We start from the raw sequence: 20,096 nt of genomic DNA on the forward strand, positions 1-20,096 counted from the left end.
AAGAAAAAGAAAAGCTGTTTTCTCTTGTATGCTTCTATGCTAGAGTTCAATTTTCTGCAGTCATCTGAATAATACCCAGAGCTCAGAGAAACAGAGGTACAGGAATTTTAAATACTCCTTGACCAAAGACTGGAAGTATGAATAATTAGTCATTTAAGACTTTTGAGAAAAAATATTTATCTTCATCTTTTTTTATTTTCTCCTGCAGAGAAGCAGGAGTGGAGTTTCAAGAAGTAGCAGTAAACTGGGTTATTCCAGCTTAGTAGTAACTCATGGGTGAGCAAATAATTCCCAAGGGATAGAGGAAAGTCAGTGGACTCCTGAGTATCAAAAATGAGATCGAAGGCTAGCCTCACACCTTTGGATTTGCTAGACCCAGAGTGGGCTCATTGGTTTGTCTAGGCCCCTGCCACACTACAGGAAAGAAAAGCAATTTTATCTCTATATTTTGATATTGACAAGTGTGGTAGCCAAATATACTAAGTGTGTTCATTTTCTATCTTACTTTGGGGGGGGAATTTACTATTCTCATATTGATACTACAATTGGGGACAGAAAAGTTTGGATGTATGGATTTTTCATATATCCGACTAGTACAAGGTACGAGTGTATACATGTTTTATGCAAAAGGATATTTACATTGAAGTTGAGTTAGGATGGATTTCAGTTTATCAGAGGATTTTTTTAATCTGCAGAGAAAGTAATGATGTCAAAATACTGATTATTTTGACTATTTCGCTATTGATGATGGGGGGCCCTGGTGATTGACATGAATTGGAGGAAGGCATGAGTCTTATCACTTGTTTTTCTTCCACTGAAGTTATTTTATTTTTATTTTCTGATGGTTGTGGGGCTTGAACCCAAGACCTGAGTTCTTTTGCTCAAGTCTATCACTCTATGACTTTGAATCACAGTTCCACTTCCGGTTTTTTTATGATTAACTGAAGATCAGAATCTCAGGCTGACTAACCTCGATCCTCAGATCTCAGTCTCCTGGGTTGCAGATAAGAGCTACCAGCACCTGGCTTTGTTATTTTATTTCTTATATTTGTCAAGCCAGTATACCTTTCCACCTCTAATTTTGTTACTCTGGTCAGAAGTGCCCACTTATCTGACTTTCCATGCCAACCTAGGCTTCTAAGTCTGAACTGGCCTCTTACCTATGAAGAAAGGATTGAGGCTGAGCAAAGTCTAACTTTTGAGGATTAATTGGAGATAACCAGGCTGGCTTTGAACCATAATCTTCAGATCTCAGTCTTTTGAGTAGCTGGAATTATAAGTATGAATCATCATTGCCTGACTTAGCTTTAGGTATTTTAATTTAAAACTGTTATTCTGCTCTCTATTAAGTATGTATTGCTTTTTTATTATCCATTGGATTTCTTTTGTACAGCATGTCCTGTGGTTTTCCAGATTAGAATGTCTCACCTCATCCCAGTTCATTTCAGTGTTCTAGTTGTCTGAGAAAGCAGATGCTATTGGGGACCCTGGAGAAGGCATTCTTTCCTTTTGTAGATAGAGTTCTCCAGATTTGAGGTGAGGATAAACTTGGGTTGTCTAGAAGGAACACTCTGATGGTATTTGCATGTTTATACATTAAAGATATTGCAGGATATTGATCAAGATGACATATCCATGGAAGGAAGGAGGGGAATCTGACCTGGATTTAGGAAGAGGTGAACTACAATGTGGGACCCCTCTGAATCTCCCTAAATTATATGACCCACCAGAGTGACTTGAGTCAATTCAGAATTTTATTCTTTCCATTATTGAGTGGATGTGGTTACTTTGAGAAGAATAGACTTTTAGGAAAGGCAAATCTTATGGGAATTCTTCACCCCCTAAAGAGATGATCTGAGCACTATGTGTCTATGTTCTCCACTGGGAAATCTGCAGGCTAAAATATGGAGATGTACCTGGAAACTTCAACATGTGAGGCTTTGCAGACTTCACAGGTTGGCCCAAATGCTTTCTGCAAGAAGGCATAAAGTAACAATAGCAGATTTCCTCAAGGGTAAGCGCCAATGCTGAGGGAAGGAAGGGTGGCAAGGCAGATGAAAACCAAAGGATAGAGTAGAAGTTTATATTACTCTAGAAAATGTGGAAGCTTGAACATGAAATAAAGGAGACCAAAAAGCATTAATTGAGGGAGGATTTCTTAGAAGCAGTTTTCAGGGTATTGTATAGTTCCCATTTGTTTTCCTTCTCTACTCTGTTTTCTTTTTTTTTTCCTTTTATCCCCTTATGATTTTAAGGTTTTGGAAGTTACTAATAGACATTGTAATGAGCAGAGGTGAGGATGGGGCAAGGGTGTGGGTTTTACTCAGGATTTCTCAGGGTGCTTAGTTTTCATTGAGAGCCTTGGGTCATCTTAGGTGGGTTGTTATGAAGGCTTTTCCAAGGCAGTTCTCAGGGTCATAACTGAAAGCATGAAATAATGGATGTGTAGAGGGTTTGAAAATCATGAGGGGATGGCTTTCCATGTAGTTAGAAGTGACAGGAAGCAGAGACATTATTGATGGCTCCTGTTATGCTTCACATGTACTTGACAGCTAATAAATATAGATCAAAAGGAACTTGAACACAAGGGCAGTGAATTAAAAGAGAAAATTATTTGAAACAAGTTGCTAAGGGCAGGGAAAGAAGGGCTAAATGGGAAATAAAAAAAGGAGGCAAAACAGAAGTAAACATTGTGCACCCAGACAGTCTCAGTGTTATACATGATTGTGGGATGTTGAGCCGATGTCTTCAGTCCAAATACCTATTGTGGTTACTCACTAAAATCATGCCCTTTGGATATGGTTATTGAGACCATTTGTGGTCCTTCTTTCCCTTCTTTCCTTTTTCCATTCCTTCCTCCCTCCCTTCTTCTTTCCTTCTTTTGTTGCTTTCTTCTTCCTTCTTTCCTTTTTCCTTTTTCTCTCACCATGGAGAGAAATGGCAATAGCTAGAACCAAATTTGGTGAGAAGCTCCATCCCACACATATGAACCTAGGCATATACTACACTTATCTTCCTAGAGTAAAGGAATCTCTCCCTGGGATTGTATAGAATTTTGATGCTGATGTAGAAGTTTGATGTTGGAGGTGAGTGGTTACCTATTTGTGATTGCTTTAAATAGTCCAACCAAGACCCAAAGGTTTTCACAAATACTGATCTCATCTTTAAGTAGCAATGAGAACAAGTTCTCATTAGCTAAGGCCCTGTGATTCACTGTATAACTTCATAACCTTTGAGCTTTCACTACAACTTGGCAACCTTTGAACTTTCAGACTCCATATCAATCATAGTTCAACTCAGTTAATTATGTTCCTATGGATGAACTGGATTCTTAATACTAACACATTTTTGTGTTCCAGGGGCTGGGTATATCATGTTCAATTTACTGCATTTTATTTTCAAGTTAGTTTAAGTTTTCTAGTTCTAGCATACAGTCACTACCTCTCATCCTTAGAAAATAGCCTCTACACTATGAATTTATTTTAATCAAAAACCAGGCTGAAAGATTTCAGTGTGTTTTTTCAATAAATATGCCAATCAGTAGGCACCCACAGAATGTTTCATGAATATTTATAACTGCTTAGGTTCTAAAATATTCATAAGCCTTAGAGTACAGTAAGTTCTCATTGAGAATTTGTTCTACAAACTAAACATTTCTGTGTATTTGGTGAAGGAATGAACAAATTCAATAATAAATTAAAACAATGATTTCAAAGCTTAATGGATTACAATAGACCTCAAATTCACATGATATGATACAAAAAATATATAATTTTCCTTAACTCCCAGAGTATTTTTCACTATTATTAAATGAAGTTGATTATATCTTAGAGTACAAGCAAAAAGGATCATTTACATTTAACCAGTAGCCTGAAAGAGGGCTTGCTGATGACGGAAAAGAAAGAAAATGAGAAAATAAGACAGCAGTCTCTGCCCTGTGGAAAAGCCCACCAGAGGCAGCTAGCTCAGCCTTGCCTGCTCTGTGGCTCATCAGCTCTATGCTTGGACATACATCTAGTCATCTAGTCGTTTCTGATCCTCCCACCCATTTCAGTCATTTCTGTTGACTTTCTAGGCTGTCTGATAAAGAGGAGCCTATGTTGATTTCCTATGGTTCCCTTTTCTAAAGTACCCTTTTAGAATACTGGCCACAGAAATAGTTTTTAGAAATTAAAGTATCAGAAAATTGGAGGGAAAAAAAGAAAAGAATGTGTGTGTGTGTGTGTGTGTGTGTGTGTGTGTGTGTGTGTGTGTGTGCATTTTCTTTCCAAGAAAAGAAAAGAAAGAAGCCATGGACCTCCTCTAGCCCACCCCAGCAGACCTCTGACCTGCTTTTCTCTCCCACTACCCCTACTTTTGTCCTTTTAACTTAAGAGTCTTTGTCAGGATGAAAGGAGAGGGCTGAGTGGCTCAGGACCCTGCTGGCCATTTGGGCAAATGCAGGCAGGGGCATCTGGCTCTTAGGGACCCCTGGGAAAATCTGAGCATCCCTGCCTCCTCCCTGGGGTATCTTAGGATGTTATCAGCTGGGAGTTCCTCTTCCCATTTCAGGCGGTTGTCAGGCACTATTGTGAGCTGGTGAGATCAGGGGCCATTGTGCCTCTGAGCCTCCAAGAGTATGAGGAACTGTAGAGAGCATTCAGAGCAGGCTGGGCTAAAGTCACTCATCGCACAATGAGAGGGGCTCTCCCAGGGAAATGTCAGTGGCTGGCCCCATCTTCTTCCTTTCTTCAGTGTTATCACTGATTTTTTTTAATGGCCTCTTTGTATCTGGTGAAAATCGAACTTGGAGTCTTTTTTAGACAGTCATGGGTCACAAAATTAGTTGCTTTCTCAATTGGTATACAGTTATATATCCCTTGTGACCTCCTCCAGGCTTTGGTTTCAGGCCGACTCTGTTCTCAGGTTAAAAGGAATGTAACTTGCATCGTGTAATTTAATGAATTTACATAAATCCTTGAAGTTAGCATTATGGAACCCTGGCTCACAAATGGGTCTTTAGTGCTGTGCATTTGATTTGTGTAAAATCAAAGTCTGGGGAAGATCATATCACCCCCCTCCTCATTCTTTTTCCCACCTCCCATTTCTCAGCCCTTTTTATTTGGGGCAAGCAAAGTAGTTAAAAATGTCAAACTCACAGTATGCACTGTCAACAACACAATGAGGAGGCTGAAATAAAATCCTCCAACTTCACGGTGATACTTTATACTTACATCGGGCCTTTCATCAGGAGCTTTGCAGTGTTTTAGGAGCTTTAACTCTCACTGTGTCTCTGGACCCAGAGCCTGCAGTACCAGTTGAGGAAGCAAATGAACAGAGAGGAGAACATATGACTTTTTTGTTTGGTTTGGTTTCGATTTGATGTTTTTTAAGTCTTCAGATCCCAGCTAGATTCTCAAAGAAGGTTAAATTTACACCTATTTTCCACCTCCTTGCCATCTCCCATAAAGTCTTTGATGTCCCATTAGTATTTGCATTCCAACAGTTTTGAGGGCACCTGTGAGCCACCCTCATTTCTCTAATTATAGGAAAAAGCCACCTATAATTTGGCATTTGATACATTGTGAAATGCATCATTAGGGGAATAATTTAAATTGTTGAAAGTTTTAATACTTTCGTTATGATTTGGCCTTGCTCTTGTTTGATTTATGCATGAGAAATACAGAAGCAATTATCTTTATCCCTGTATGTATTTGAGGCCATTAATGTAACACCTCATTGGTCTTTTCCAAATTGCATGTTCTATACCAAATTCATGTCGACCACAATCTATTGTAGGTAATGTTTACCAAGACTTTTCTGACTAAGTACAGTACTTTTTTCCCCCTCTGGAAACTAGATAAACCTCACCTTATGAATTTTTGGTACCAGTATTTGCTATTAGACTATTTATGCATTTGGATGAGAATGAGGTGAATCCTGCTATGAATTTGCAAATTTTCAAGGTCCTAATCTCTGTCTCTGTCTGGCTCTGTCTCTGTCTCTGTGTCTCTCCCCCCCCTCTCTCTCTGTCTCTCTCTCTCTCGCTCTCTCGCTCTCTTTCTCTCTCAAATACTATGCTATCCTTGACAAATTCTTATTCGCTTCTCATTTCTGACAGCCATTTGCTGTCTCATAATCCCTCCTAGAACTATTCACTCTAGAAGAATGGGGATAGAAACAGGAAATCTAACTACTGGGGGATTTTGGTGTGAAGGGGAGCAGGTGGTCAACATGCTTAAAATCCTGGTTTCCAATGTTTCCTCTTTCTCACCATTGGATATTGCCCATCTTAAAGGTATGTGGATTTTCCTCCATGGAGATGTTGTGGTACTGAGCCCTGTGAGTCTTAATCACATAATCCCATGCTCTTTTCACTTGTGCTTGCAGCCTGTGGCAGATATCCTTTGGGAAGAGCTCAACAGAGAGGCCAGGTTATGTATGTGAAGGAACAGAGGTCACATTTGTTTGGAGTTGACATCTGAGCATATGTTAAGTGATTATTGCCATCTTTAATTACAAGTAAGGATTTGGCATAAAATCAACCTGTGGCTTACTGTTCATATTGCTAAATCATCTTGACTTACTTTCTTTTTTGGGGAACAGGGTGAGGCAATACCAGAGGTTGAACTCAGAGCCTTGTACTTGCTAAGTAGATGCTCTAACACTTAACCTATATTCCCAACCAGTTTTTTTTTTGCCAGTTTGGCTGGTATAAGATCTTATATTTGGCCCAGGTCTAGTACTTCTATGGTGATCTTCTCTCTGCTTAGTTGGGATAGCAAGAATAAAATCCCTGGCTATTGGTTGAAAGAGGATCACACACCTGTACTTTGCCTACACTGGCTTTGAACCATGATATTCTTTATCCTCCTGAGTAGCTGGGATCACAGGCATGAGTCACTATATTGACCTTTATATATGTGCATATATATATATATTGCCAGTTGTGGGGCCTGAACTCAGGGACTGAACACTGTCTTTGGGCTTTCTCAAGGCTAGAACTGTACAACTTGAGCCACCACACCACTGCCAGCTTTTTTCTATGTATGTGGTACAGAGGAATCAAACCCAGGTCTTCATGCATGCTAGGCACGCACTCTAACAACTAGGCCAAATTCCCGGCCCAAGAGCTTTCTATATTTATTTGCTTGTTTATTTGTTTGTTTGTTAAGCTAGTTCTGGAATTTGAACTCAGAGTGTAGGAGATGTCCTTGAGAATTTTTTTTTTACTCAAGGCTAGTGCTCTATTACTTGAGCCACAGCTCTAATTCTGACTTCTTGGTTGGTTAATTGGAGTTAAGAATCTCATGGACTTTCCTGCCATTGGAACCTGAGTCCTTGTATTGGGTACAGGTACAAGGCAGCCCATAAAATATACCCACATGCAAGAATATGGGTGTGCTTCCCTGCTTTGGGAAGAAATCAAAACATAAGATATAGTCGCACTGTGAAATAAGACAAGATTCCAGTGTGCTTTCCCTAGAGAAAGGGAAACAATGCTTTGAAAAACATACCTTACTGTGGTGGAAATTTATAGTCATTCTTTTTCTTGGGCTTTTTTATTTTCTTCATAAAGAAAAAACATAGCATCCAAAGCATGGCTTAGGCTGTACATTATATAATATTATACCATCCACTACAGAGGCACTTGAGACAGCCCCGAGTCCCTTCTTAATAAGGCTCTAAAGACTTAGCGTGGGGGCAGACTTTGCTTTCCTCTCTCTGGAAGTTCCATCGCGTTATTTTAGAGCAGCCTTGACAAGGAGCTGGTCAAACCTGTGTGTCTGCAAGTTTTCCCTCTAGTGCTTTCCCCTGTACTGCTTGCTAACAAGTTAATCCAAAGCAGCTCATACCTATCTAGCCTGGAAGCTCTATTTGTCAAACAGCAGTTGCTCGAGGACTTTAAGCATTTCTTAAGGTGGACAGAGTTTAAGAAGTTTTCAAATTTGTTTTTAAACATGATATGAATGGAAGGAAACCCAGGACTCGGTTCCCTTCTGTTTTCCTCCCTTTCCTTTCCCACAACACTGTTGCCTCTCAGGAAGAACTCAGTAACATTCACCTGAGTGATGTCTTTCTTAAGCTCCTACTATGTGTCAGGCATTTGATGAAGGCATAGCTAGATTTCTGGAAACTGTACCATCATGACTTGCTCTTGTTACAACTATTTTTGGCAACAAAAATGCAATATGGTCATTAAGAACAAAATTCAAGCCATAGAGAAGCATATAAAAGTAGAAACCGAGCAAGGGGTTAGTGGCTCACAGTTATACTCCCAGGTGTTCAGGAGGCTGAGATCTGAGGATGATAGTACAAAGCCAGCCCAGTCAGGAAAGTCTATGAGACTCATCTCCAGTTAATCACCAGAACAGTGGAGGTGGCACTGTGGCTCATAGAGCACTAACCTTGGACAAAAAGAGTTCAGGAACAGTGCCCAGGCTCTAAACTGAAGCTCCGCCACCAATAACAACAAAAATAGAAATTGCTTCTAGATCAGGTCTAAAGGATAACCAAGGTTAACATTTTGTATAATTATGCATATGCCACGTTGTATACTGTATGTATGTATGTATGTATGTATGTATGTATATATGTATATATGTATATATATATTTATTGTTGTTATTGGTTGTGGGACTTGAACTCATGAGTAGCTAGGATTACAGCATGAGCCATGGGTGCCTGACTGTATACTGTATTTTTAATTCAACGAACAACCATCTACTTCTGTCCTTGTGAGGATATGCACAGTTACAGCTATTTTGATGAATATTTCAGATATGACGACCTTATTGGGTTACAAATAGTGCTATCAAGATGAATTTTGTGCTTATGTCCTGCGATTCTTTTGTAAGTGCATTTGTGAGGTCACTACGGAAAAACAGAATTGCTGGATCTAATGAAGAATTTGTAGTAATGAAAATTTTAAGTACTTCTTATTTACTTTCCATTAACATTGAGCTCACTTAAGTCCCATTAAATGTCATCTGAGATATGTACTGATTACTTGAGGGAAGTGTCACATTTGAGGGCCTTTGTGCCCTACCAAATTAATCAATTACTGTTCTTTGAGAGCATCACTTTCAAATATGGAAGGGCCATGTCCATTGGATATGGGTAGTAAGACGTGAGAAGAGTAATGTTTAGTCTAAACCTAGACCCCATTATCAGGAATAGGGTACCTTGTCCTGCTTCTAATCTCATCCCCCTCCTTCCCCCCCCCACCAAGCCCCAGCCACAGTAGAAGTAGAGCTGTGATCTGTATCTAAACAAGCAATGATGGTGTTCTCATAGACCTTTCCAAGTGAGTTGGGGAGACAGAACACAGATGGCTAAAAAACAAACTAAAAATACAAGTCAGTATAAAAAAAGCAGCAAATAAATATAAATAGTAAGCATCATTACAGCAGTCCGGAGGAAGGAGAGAAGACAGTGGCTGCTGTTGGGTGTTGAATCTTCCTAGCAGAGACTGGTGCTGGATGAGTGGAATGTCTCTGGGTGGGTGGGGAGAAGACTATAAAAACTAAGAACCAGCTGACAGAAAATAACCAATGAAAGAATGAAAAATAGACAGGAGAATTTTTTTAAAAATAGTTACAAGTGAGTGGAATTTGTGCTGTTCTTTGACATTAGTTATCAGCAGAGGTTTACTGTTTTATTTTATGAAGTTTAGTGTTTAGCAAAGAAGGTGCATTAGGCAGATGTGTTATTAAAATTTTAAGAATCAGAAGGAAGCTTGTGGCGTTCTTCACACCAAACAAACAAATTTCATCATTGCAAGGACAAAAATACTCTATTGATTATAAGGGCACTCAAGTTGAGAAGCTGTGATATCTCAAAGAAAATTTCAGCTCAAACTATGCACCTGGAGACGATCATAAAAGGGCATGTAATACACAGAAAATGTGGTCAGGCCATAAAGAACACAACTAATATTCACACACTTGTGAATCATCAGACTCTGAATAAAATGTACCCTGCTGCACCACGCTGGATAATGTAGGTAAACAACCTGAGAAGGGTTAGGACTTAAAACTTTTTCTGCAACTCTGCAGCTAGTTTATCTAGCGTGGTGCAGCAGGGTACGTTTTATTCAGACCTGAGAGAAGCCAAGCTTCCCCCCCCCTCAAAAAAAATAAAACAAGTGAATCAATAGGATTATTTCTGCGTGCATTACTGGAATCTGCTCTGAAATGCTGATTTTGCCACAGAAAAGATACTCATGCTCTCCCAACCCCCTCCTTTCTTTTTGACAGTCAGTTAATAAAGACTCAACAATAAGCAGCTGCCAGTGATGTCATTTGGGACTTTGTCCACGGAGCTTGTATTTACAAGCTCAGAGCAGCTACAGAGCCTCAGTCCAGGGAGCAGCAGCAAGTCTCCTCCGCAAACTCGCCCGGGATTCGTGGCCAGACCTCACTGCTGATGCTGCCACTGCTGCCTCTCTGTTCCTGCTGCTGCAGCAAAATTCAAGAAAAACCTACAGTCTGTCCCTGAACGGCCTTGTTTGAATGGATCAAAAAATAAACAGAGGATAACGCGGGTGGAGACTTTTAACTGGAGAGTGCTGTTGGATTGTTGTAAGTTCCTGCGTCTGTCTCCGGTGATTTGCGTTCACTGAAGCGCTAACTACAAGTAAGACTGTTGTTTTGGGTTTTTTTTCTTTTTTTTTTTAAACTGTTGTAACAGTTTTTTTTCTATTTATACAGTTGGCTTTCCTTTTTAAAATGAGATGATTTTGTTTATGGATTTCTGCAGGCTTTCTCCGTAGCCACAAGTATGCATTTATGCCAAGTAATTACAGTTCTGCTGAAGTTGACTGGGGTTAGGTGGAATGAGGAGAGACAGGGTAGACTCCAGGCAGAGGAGATACGCAGAAAAGGGGACCCAGAAGTCTAATTTTTCCTCTGCTGGGTGGTAGAGTGTTTTTCCCTCCCTTGGTGGTGATGTTTTGTGTTTTAAAATAAATGCTAACTCAAGGTAACATTATTAGGTTGACCTAGGAAGTTTAAGCAGAAAACTATGAAAGCCTACAAAACAAAACAAAAAACCTAATTGTAAATCACCTGATGTGTTAAACAGAAAAATCTCCCTTTTCTCTCAGGCCTTTTGTGTGATTTACAGATTTCTAAGATATGAATTTGGTTCTTAGTCTCTTGTCCCTGCCTGCTCTACTCTATTCCCAATATCTCTGTCTCTCTGTCTTCCTCTTTCCTTCTCTCATCCCCAACCTCTCTCTTGTTCATTCATTCTCTGGCATTTGTATGAATTGAAAGACAATTTTAATGAATCATTTTTATTAGAATTTCCTTTTGCCCACATGAGGGTGTTATGATTGGCTCTCAGAATAGGTAGCTTAAATGAGTTAATATATTACTAAAGTTTGAAAACTCAAACTTTGACACTGACTTGTCAGTGGCTAGATCTACATCCTCTGTTTTACTTTTTATGGAAAGTTCTGTGGGATTTACAGAATTGGAGGGGAGGGTGTCAGATGCTTCTAGTGTGGACAGGGACTTCCTCTTATCTCCCCTGGGGCTCCCAAGAATTATTCTCTAAGCCTCACATGTTCTGCTTGAGGTGTAATGAACTTGTCTTTCTGTGGTCCTGGGGGGTGTTGGGTGTCCTTTTCAGTGCCTGCATCTCAACCCCTTGCAGCCAGTGGCAAATCACAGCTGATTTCTGCCCTCCAGACTTGACAGCCCAGGAGCAGATTGGAAAGAAGCAGTTTTTCACCAGTCGCCTCCTGCACGCAAACTCCATGACTCACCCTAGGAAACCAACTTGCTCCTGAGTTCATCTGTCCTGTCACCAGCCCAGGGGCCAGACAGTCACAGCCCTTACTGTCTTTCCCTTAGCAGATAGTATGGAAAGATTCTAAAATATTCCATAGAGTCCAGAAGTGGCTCCCTCCTACCTGTCGGTTATTTCCCAAGTTTTCTGTCAGAGAGCACTGAACTTGGATTGTATCATGGATTACAGCTTGGTGCTGTTTAGAGAGCTCTGTTTAAAATATGGAATTTCCCACTCAGACATTTTCAGATTATTAGTCAAAGATCATCCTTTAACAGAAGAAAAAAATCCAAGGGGCAAAGTGATTTTTTTTTCCCCAGAAGACCCAGAAAGATGATGAAAGAACTGCAACTAGGAACTCTGCTCATTCCTGAATGAATTCCAGTTTTCAAATTCTTAGACATTAGAAAACACATAGGATCCACACGTGGTTCATGTGTGTTATAGGAACAGAGCTGGGGGCAGGTGCATAGGTGAAGACGTTGGCAAAGGTGGAGCATTCCAGTTCTGTGTTTGGCTCTGGTTACATATCGCAATGTCTCTACTTCCCATTGTATTTGCCAGAAAACCAAATGGAACCCTGTGATTATGTTAGTTGATGGCCTAAAGGCAAGCTAGGCAGCTGCAGCAGTTAGAATAGCTGAAAAGGCATGTTGAACTGACTACAGGTTGGGATAGCTCAGGTGTTTTCCCAACTCTAGTACAATTGGTTTCTGTTTTACTTCCAACTCTCGGTCTTCTTTCTCTGGACTATAATTTACATTTCTTCTTCATAGGATTCCTCATGGCCAGTGAAATCTTTTCAGGTTTTTTTTGGGGGGGGGCATCCTTTCTCCTCAATCTTCTAGTCACAGCCTGGACATCAGATCCTGGCATAGAACATCCCTGTTTTCCTTCTCTGATACTTGTTTCTTTTTTCTGGGGGTTGGAGTGGGGTGGGGTTGCTCGTCCTGGGTCTTGAGCTCAAGACCCAGGGGCTTGGCACTATCTTTGAGATTTCTCAAGACTAGCACTCTACCACTTGAATCACAGAACCACTTTCGACTTTTTCTGTGTATGTGGTACTGAGGAATTGAACCCAGTGCTTCATACATGTTGGGCAAGTACTCTACCACTAGGCAACACACCCAGCTCCTTTTTTTATATCATTATAATATTTTGTGTCAGGTTTTTACCATGCAAGCCGTTCTTGGTCACAGATGGGATGAATATGTGTTTTCATGGAAAACAAGGACTCTAATTTGAAGCTTCCTAGAGCCAGACTCCCTAGCACAGAGTAGTTGTTCAATGAATAATTCTAAATGAATGAATGAATGAGCATTTCATTATGTGCAACTCCCTGACTTCTGTGTGTAGTTGGCAAATTATACTGTAACTATGAAGTAGTGAAAAAACTATAATTCCAGACACAAACATGACGCACAAACACAGGGTTACATTTTTTTTTTCTTTGTGGGTCATGAGGTTTGAACTCGGCCTGGGTGCTGTCCCTGAGCTCTTCAGCTCAAGGCTACTGCCCTACCCTTGAGCCAAGCCCCACTTCCTGTTTTCTAGAGGTTAATTGGAGATAAGAGTCTCAGGTCCTTTTGTGCCCAGTCTGGCTTTGAACCTTGATCCTCAGGTCTCAGCCCTCTGAGTAGATAGGATTACAAGTTTGAGCCACCACGCTCAGCTTTACATTTCTTTTTGTACTTGTTCTGGGGCTTGTTCTGGGGCCTGGATATTGTTCCATTGCCATTTTGCTCAAGGCTGATACTCTACCACTTGAGCCACACCTTTCACTTACGACTTTTTGGTGGTTCACTGGTGACAAGTGTCTTTTGGAGTTTCCTGCCTCTGCTCACTTTGAACTGAGATCCTCAGATCTCAGGCTTTTGAATCTCTTGGATTATATGTGTGAGCAATCAACGCCTGGCCAGGGCTACTTTTGATAGATGCCTGCCGTTCTATCCTGCCTCCTAGCTCCACTCCCTAGCATGTGCCATGTCTGTCTCAGAGGAGGCTCTGCCTCCCAGGAATCTAGCATTAGCAACATGGTTAAGGAACTACATGGAACTGTGCTGTCTGCCTCCAGCCTGGCTTCCTTCCCTTGTTGGGGAAGGATTCCCACTAATGTATTTATCTAAATGGTTTCAATTTTTCACTTTTAAAATGTGAATTTAAAAAAAAATGTGTCTTCTTCATGGAAGGATGGGAAAGAATAATATATAATAGCATGGCTAAAATACTTAGCACAATACTAGGCATAGACATTAGTGGGTGTTACCTATTGTTTTTATCCTACACATATCTTTGTCCTTTTTCAGACTTAGAATTTCCAAAGTAGCATCCAGATGTAGGTAGAGATGATTCAGATGGTGATCACTGGCTTGGCTTTGTATTCTATTAGCTGAATGTTTGTGAGTACTTCTTTAACTTCAAGTTCCCATGGCAGCCCTGTGGTTGTTTCCTAGGCATCCAGTGTATTCTTCAGGTCTTCGCTTACACTTTGCCTCATCTGTGCAGCTCTCATACTCTTCTTACAGCCAAGTGTTCCTACCTGCCATGCAACTCTGGGTTCATTGGTTCTTTTTAGTAACTGTAGACCTACTTCTGTATTTGTGCCATGAAAAAAAGGCCTGTCACTTGGTCCCCAGATCTTATGTCTTACTGCTTTTAGGTAGCTACTTGTTGAGGGTTGTATATATGCCTTCTTCCCCACTTGTCTCCATTTTTTTGACCTTATCCTTTTCCACAATGGCTCCTGGGAATCTTTTCTTACTCTTCAGTCACTGTTACCGTATTGCAGTCTAAGATGATATTTGCCTTCCCTCCTACTTCCTATAGAAGACTGTAGCCATTTGCAATATGATTTGCTTTTATTTACTCCTATTTCTCTCAAGTGAAGTGATCACACTAGCAGATTCTTCCTGACCTCAGATGGAATACACGGCTTCCCTAGCAGTTTTAGCCATTAATTGTTAATTCTTTATATATTGCCTCTGACAGTGAATTCTAGTGAATTTGACTGAGGTTTGAGTATTGGGTTGGCAAATTTGTAATGCCATGAATAACCCAGTACCTGGCATAGAGTGTGTCAGGTCCCAATAATTGATGAGAAAAGGTATGACTGAATTGTTAGTGGGCATTGTTCACTAGACAGACAAGGGAGGGCCTCATATCTAAAATATACATAGAACTCAAAACATTAAATCCCCAAAAAACAAATCATCAAAGAGACAACCACTCTATTTCTGAGGAGGAAATAAGAATGGCTAATAAACACATGAAGAAATGCAAATCAAATCAACTTTTGAGACTCCACCTATCATGTTCATTGCAGCATTGTTTACCATCGCTGAAATATGGAACCACCCAGATGCCCCTCAGTAGATGAGGGATCAAGAAAATGTAGTATATATACACAACGGAATTCAATACTTTCATCAGAAAGAATGACATTGCCCCCTTCATAAGGAAATGGAAAGACTTGGGAAAAAATCATATTAAGTGAAGTAAGCCAGACCCCAAAAAACATAGACTCCATAGTTTCCCTCACTTATAATGATTAGTATATGTCTAGGATGGTCCTAGCAGAGGTTCACAATACCTCAATAGCTATCTAGATACATATGAGCATATAAGATGATGCTAAGTGAAATGAACTCAAAGCTATGAAAACAAGAGGTTTCTCTTTGTTGTTCTTATTTTTAATGTATTATGTAAAGTTATTTCTTTTTTTCTTTTTCTTATTTTGTTTATCCCCTATTGTCATTGCATTTGATTTTGGTACCCTGCATCATATATATATATATATATATATATATATATATATGAATTGGGGAAAGGAAACAACAAAATGGGGAGACAAAGGACAAAGTGAATTGAGGCAACAGAGATACTCACAAGACAATATATTAGAAATGATCTTTACAACTTGGCAGGAGGAAGGAAAGTGGGATAAAAATGAGGGAGGAGGCAAAAAATGTTCTACAAGACATGCGCTCATTACCTTGTGTGTGTAACTTAAGCCACCTGTAACTTCATCTTGACTGTAAACTTAAATTAGAAAATTAACACTCAAGATTGAGCTGGGACTAGTAGCTTAGGCCTATAATCCTGGCTACTCAGGAGGCTGAGACCTGAGGATTATAGTTCAAAGCAGTTCATGAGACTCTTATCACCAGCTAACCTACCAAAAAGCTAAAAGTAGAGCTGTGACTCTAAGTCGTAAAGTGCTAGTCTTGAGCAAAAATGCTCAGGGATAGTACTTAGGCTCTGAGTTCAAAACTCAGGACTAGCACAAAAAAATTGTAAAATTGTATAAACAAGCTTAAACTGTTTTACCTGTATAAATTGCTATTGATTGAATACTGTATACCAAATATATTTTATTTATTTGTGTTTTGTACATGATATTTCATTATGATCATCATATTCAATGTCCAAGTAAGAAAATTGATGTTCACAAAGCTAAGTGGGAATGTCTGGCTAATTTTCTTTTCTTCTTTTTTTGAGTGTGTTGGTCTTAGGGCTTAAACTCGGGGGCTAGGTATAGCCATCTGCTGCTGACTCACACCTGTAATCCTAGCTACTCAGGAGGCTAGGATCTGAGGATCATGATTGAAAGCCAGTTTAGGCAAGGAAATCTGTGAGACCTATCTTCAATTGACCATCAAAAAGCTAAAGTTGAGCTAGGTGCAGTGGCTCACGCCTGTAATCCTAGCTACTCAGGAGGCTGAGATCTAAGGATCAAGATTCTAAGCCAGCCCGGGCACAAAAGGACCTGAGACTCTTTATCTCCAGTTAACCTCTAGAAAAGGGAAGTGGGGCTGTGGCTCAAGGGTAGGGCTGTAACCTTGAGCTGAAGAGCTCAGGGACAGTGCCCAGGCTGAGTTCAAGCCCCACAACTCACAAAAATAAACAAATAAAAGCTGAAGGTGGAGCTGTGGCTCAAATGATAGAGTGGGGATCCTGAGCAAAAAAGATAGATAAGGAACATCTCTGTCCCCTGCCCCCAGACCCTGAGTTCAAGTCCCCAAACTGGCACACACAAAAAAACCAGTAATAAAGTAAAATAAGATCTCAACCACAGTGGAGCTTGGATTATTCACTCCTTTATACTTGCTGTGGGTCGATTGCATACAAAGTAATTACCCAGATTAATTCTTCTAAATACCAACCAGTTGGACTTGTGAGTCACATGTTCTAGTCTTCAAAAGTATCTCATGTCTGTGCCCAGTTCTCTGGTGTTATTGTCCCCATCCTCAATTTCACCTCAGATATGAATGAGCTTACAGATTAGTTCAAGTTTATTCTTACAGATGTAGATCGTTTACATTCTTTGCATGGGTGCTAATCACTGAACTCCATCTTGTCCACAAGGACTTCAACTAGAAAGACAAAATTGGAAGTAATAGTCTGCCACCTGGTTGGTCCCTAGAAATTTTTCACAAAACAAATGGTAGTAGTTTTGATGAAACTGATTCTAAACATCCAGATGGTTTAGGTTGAACACAGTCATTAAACCACTTGGCAATGAGGTGCCTTACAACTTTAGTCTTCTTAACTTCTCTAATTCTTCCAGATTTAATGCTTTTGGAACTTTGGATTTCCTTAGGAGATGAATCAATCAGTCTCTTGGATGCGCAGAACATTACCCACAGTGTTTACAATGCCCTAATACATACTTGCCTAATGAAGTGTATCGGGTCGGTTTGGAAGCCCCCATTACATAAGATAATTCTCAGTACTTACACAAATTAATCTTGGTATTTTCAGGGCTAGAAACCAGATCTCTCATCTTAGAAACAAACTTTACTGGATTAGTGATTCCTCTGGGTAGGATTTGGATGAACTTTTAAGAACCCAAGTGGACTGAGTTCAAGAGGAAAGTCCCAACCTCCTTTTGGAGTACAAGCCTGGATAATAACATGGCAGATAAATATTATAGTGTTAAAAGAAGAGCTATTATTTCTGAAATGGGGGGGAAGTGTGAGAGTCAAGCTGCCTGTCTGTCAAACTACTCCACAAAGGGTACATGCTTCATTTGGCAAATTGAATCTAGAAATATAGAACTGATCCAGACCATCCCAGATGACATGTCCCAAATGTATTCACTGTCAGTACTGCCTTGTAGAAAACATTAACAATCAAAGCAATCCCAGTCCAACTCAAACCTTAGAAAACAAAGCAATACTCAAATGTTTATGTATCCAAATACATGAATATATATGAAATCTTAGTACTAAATGACAGTGCTGAGATGTGTGTATACACACACACACATACACACACATACAGAGATCAACCTTACAGCCTTGCAACCCACCTTTACTTAACCCATTTCTCAGTCATATTCTTTAGTGGTACTAATTTTCTGCATGTTTAATGTTTTCTAGCAGTTTATCCATTTATAATATCAAATTGCTTATTTTCTATGAAAGATAGTATCTTCCCTACATCTTCCCTATTCTTCAGTATAATTACATTATGCTTTTCATTAAATGTGTATTTAGTGCCTGTTTTTTAATGTGCTTATAAATACAATCATCCCTTAGTTTTCACTAAGGATTGATTCCTGGCTCCTGAAGGAGATCAAAATTTACGGATATTCCATAAGGAATTGGAATATAATTTATATTGTCTTTCCATATACCTTAAACAATTTCTGGATTAGATATAAAACTTAATGCAGTATTGATAGTTGTAAGTAACTTTTTGTCCTATGGAACGAAGACAAAAGAAAATGTCTGTGCATATTGGCTACATACCCAATTTTTTTTCAGAATATTTTTCATATACTGTTTGTTAAATCTGCCTATCTGGATGTTCCAAGTAGGGAAGGCTGGGTGTATTGTGCTCTGTTGAATTAAATCATTACTATGATCACATTTTCTCTCTTTTAAAAATATTTCCCTGGGGGCTGGGAGTTTGGCCTAGTGGTTAAAGTGCTTGCCTTGCATGCACGAAGACCTGGGTTCAATTCCTTGGTACCACATACATACAAAAAGCTGGAAGTGGTGCTGAGGCTCAAGTGGTAGAGCTCTAGCCTTGAGAAAGTCCAAGGACAGTGCTCAGGCCCTGAGCTCAAGCCCAGGACTGGCAAAAAAAATAAAAAAAAAATAAAAATATTTCCCTGTAAATATTGTCATGTAAAAACTCACTTAGTTTGCTAAGACCATGTAGTCACAATATCTCAGTTGCTCCAACAGCCCTTTGACAAATGTGTCAAAATAATTTCCCTTGAAACCTTCTTATCATATGAACAATTCACGATACACTAGTTTTTGTATGGTTAGTTGTCAAACAGGAGAAGTTAATTATTAATTGTTTCATATTTGGAGCAATTTAAAATGCCTGCCTCCAGTGTGTCTTTCACTTAATTATATTCAAGCATTCACATTTGTGTAAGCAGAAATAATCCGCTTTATTAAGGTGGTAAATAACATTCATAATTGGTTTTGGAGGTCCCATGAATAACAATACTGTTTTAATGTAAGAAATATCCTTCTTTCTGTGTCCCTTTGACATCTAGCATAATGAGAAAAAAAGGAAATGACCCTTTTGTAATGTCATTTTATGAATAGATGAATGAATTTCTTCTCTGAATGACATTTATTTTCCCCTTCTTTACTTTTCTCTCATTCACTCTCTCGGCCAAGATTTTTTAGAGTAAACAATGTGATATACTTGGTTATTGAAGTATTTTAAATAGCTTACTTAAAAAAAAATGGGAAAAACCTTACCTTCAGAGAGAGTGTTTTTGGAGATTGCCAGCAGAGGGCCTAGTTAAACTGAGTAAAAGTTCTTAAACAGACCAGTAGTCAATAGTTTCAGCCACTCAAGTTATGGGTTTGGGATTTTCTGATTAGTAGCAAAAAGACTATTAAAATGACTTTTTTTCAAGTACATTTGTATTTAAAGTTCTTCTTTCATGGATAAAGTAGACACTCACTTTTATTATTTACTTAGCAGGGAATTGGAGCAATTGGATAGATCATTAATACCCATTCTACCAAATCAGGGATTTGACGTGTGTGTGTGTGTGTGTGTGTGTGTGTGTGTGTGTGTGTGTGTGTGTGTGTTGGGGGGCAGTGAGGGGTGAAAAGCTGGGGCTTGAACTCAGGGATCCTTGATTGTTAGGCAGATACATTCTTAGTTGAGCCAAGCCTCTAAATCTTTTTGGTTCTGGTCAGGGTTATTTTTTTTTTTTTCAATAGGATTTTGGTTTTTACCTGGGTGGGCCTAGACTGCAATCCTCCTATTACCTTTACCCACAGAAGCTGGTATGAGGGTGTGTCACCACTTCAAGCCTGTTCTGGTGAGTTGGAATCTCAGAA

The 20,096-nt window shown here is 39.5% G+C and overlaps 1 protein-coding gene across 1 annotated transcript in view; it reads left to right on the forward strand.

The window, feature by feature from the left end:
* The first annotated feature begins 10,520 nt into the window (after positions 1 to 10,520).
* Positions 10,521 to 20,096, forward strand: part of Nckap5 (NCK associated protein 5) — an 864,637-nt gene continuing 855,061 nt past the window's right edge. Inside the window, exon 1 of the mRNA XM_090342913.1 lies at positions 10,521 to 10,617. The gene's annotated coding sequence lies outside the window, so the exon portion shown is untranslated. The remainder of the gene's footprint in view (positions 10,618 to 20,096) is intronic.

Source organism: Megascapheus bottae, chromosome 12 (assembly GCF_031878675.1).
Source record: "Megascapheus bottae isolate mThoBot1 chromosome 12, mThoBot2.hap1, whole genome shotgun sequence".
NCBI classification, from domain to species: Eukaryota; Metazoa; Chordata; class Mammalia; order Rodentia; family Geomyidae; genus Megascapheus; species Megascapheus bottae.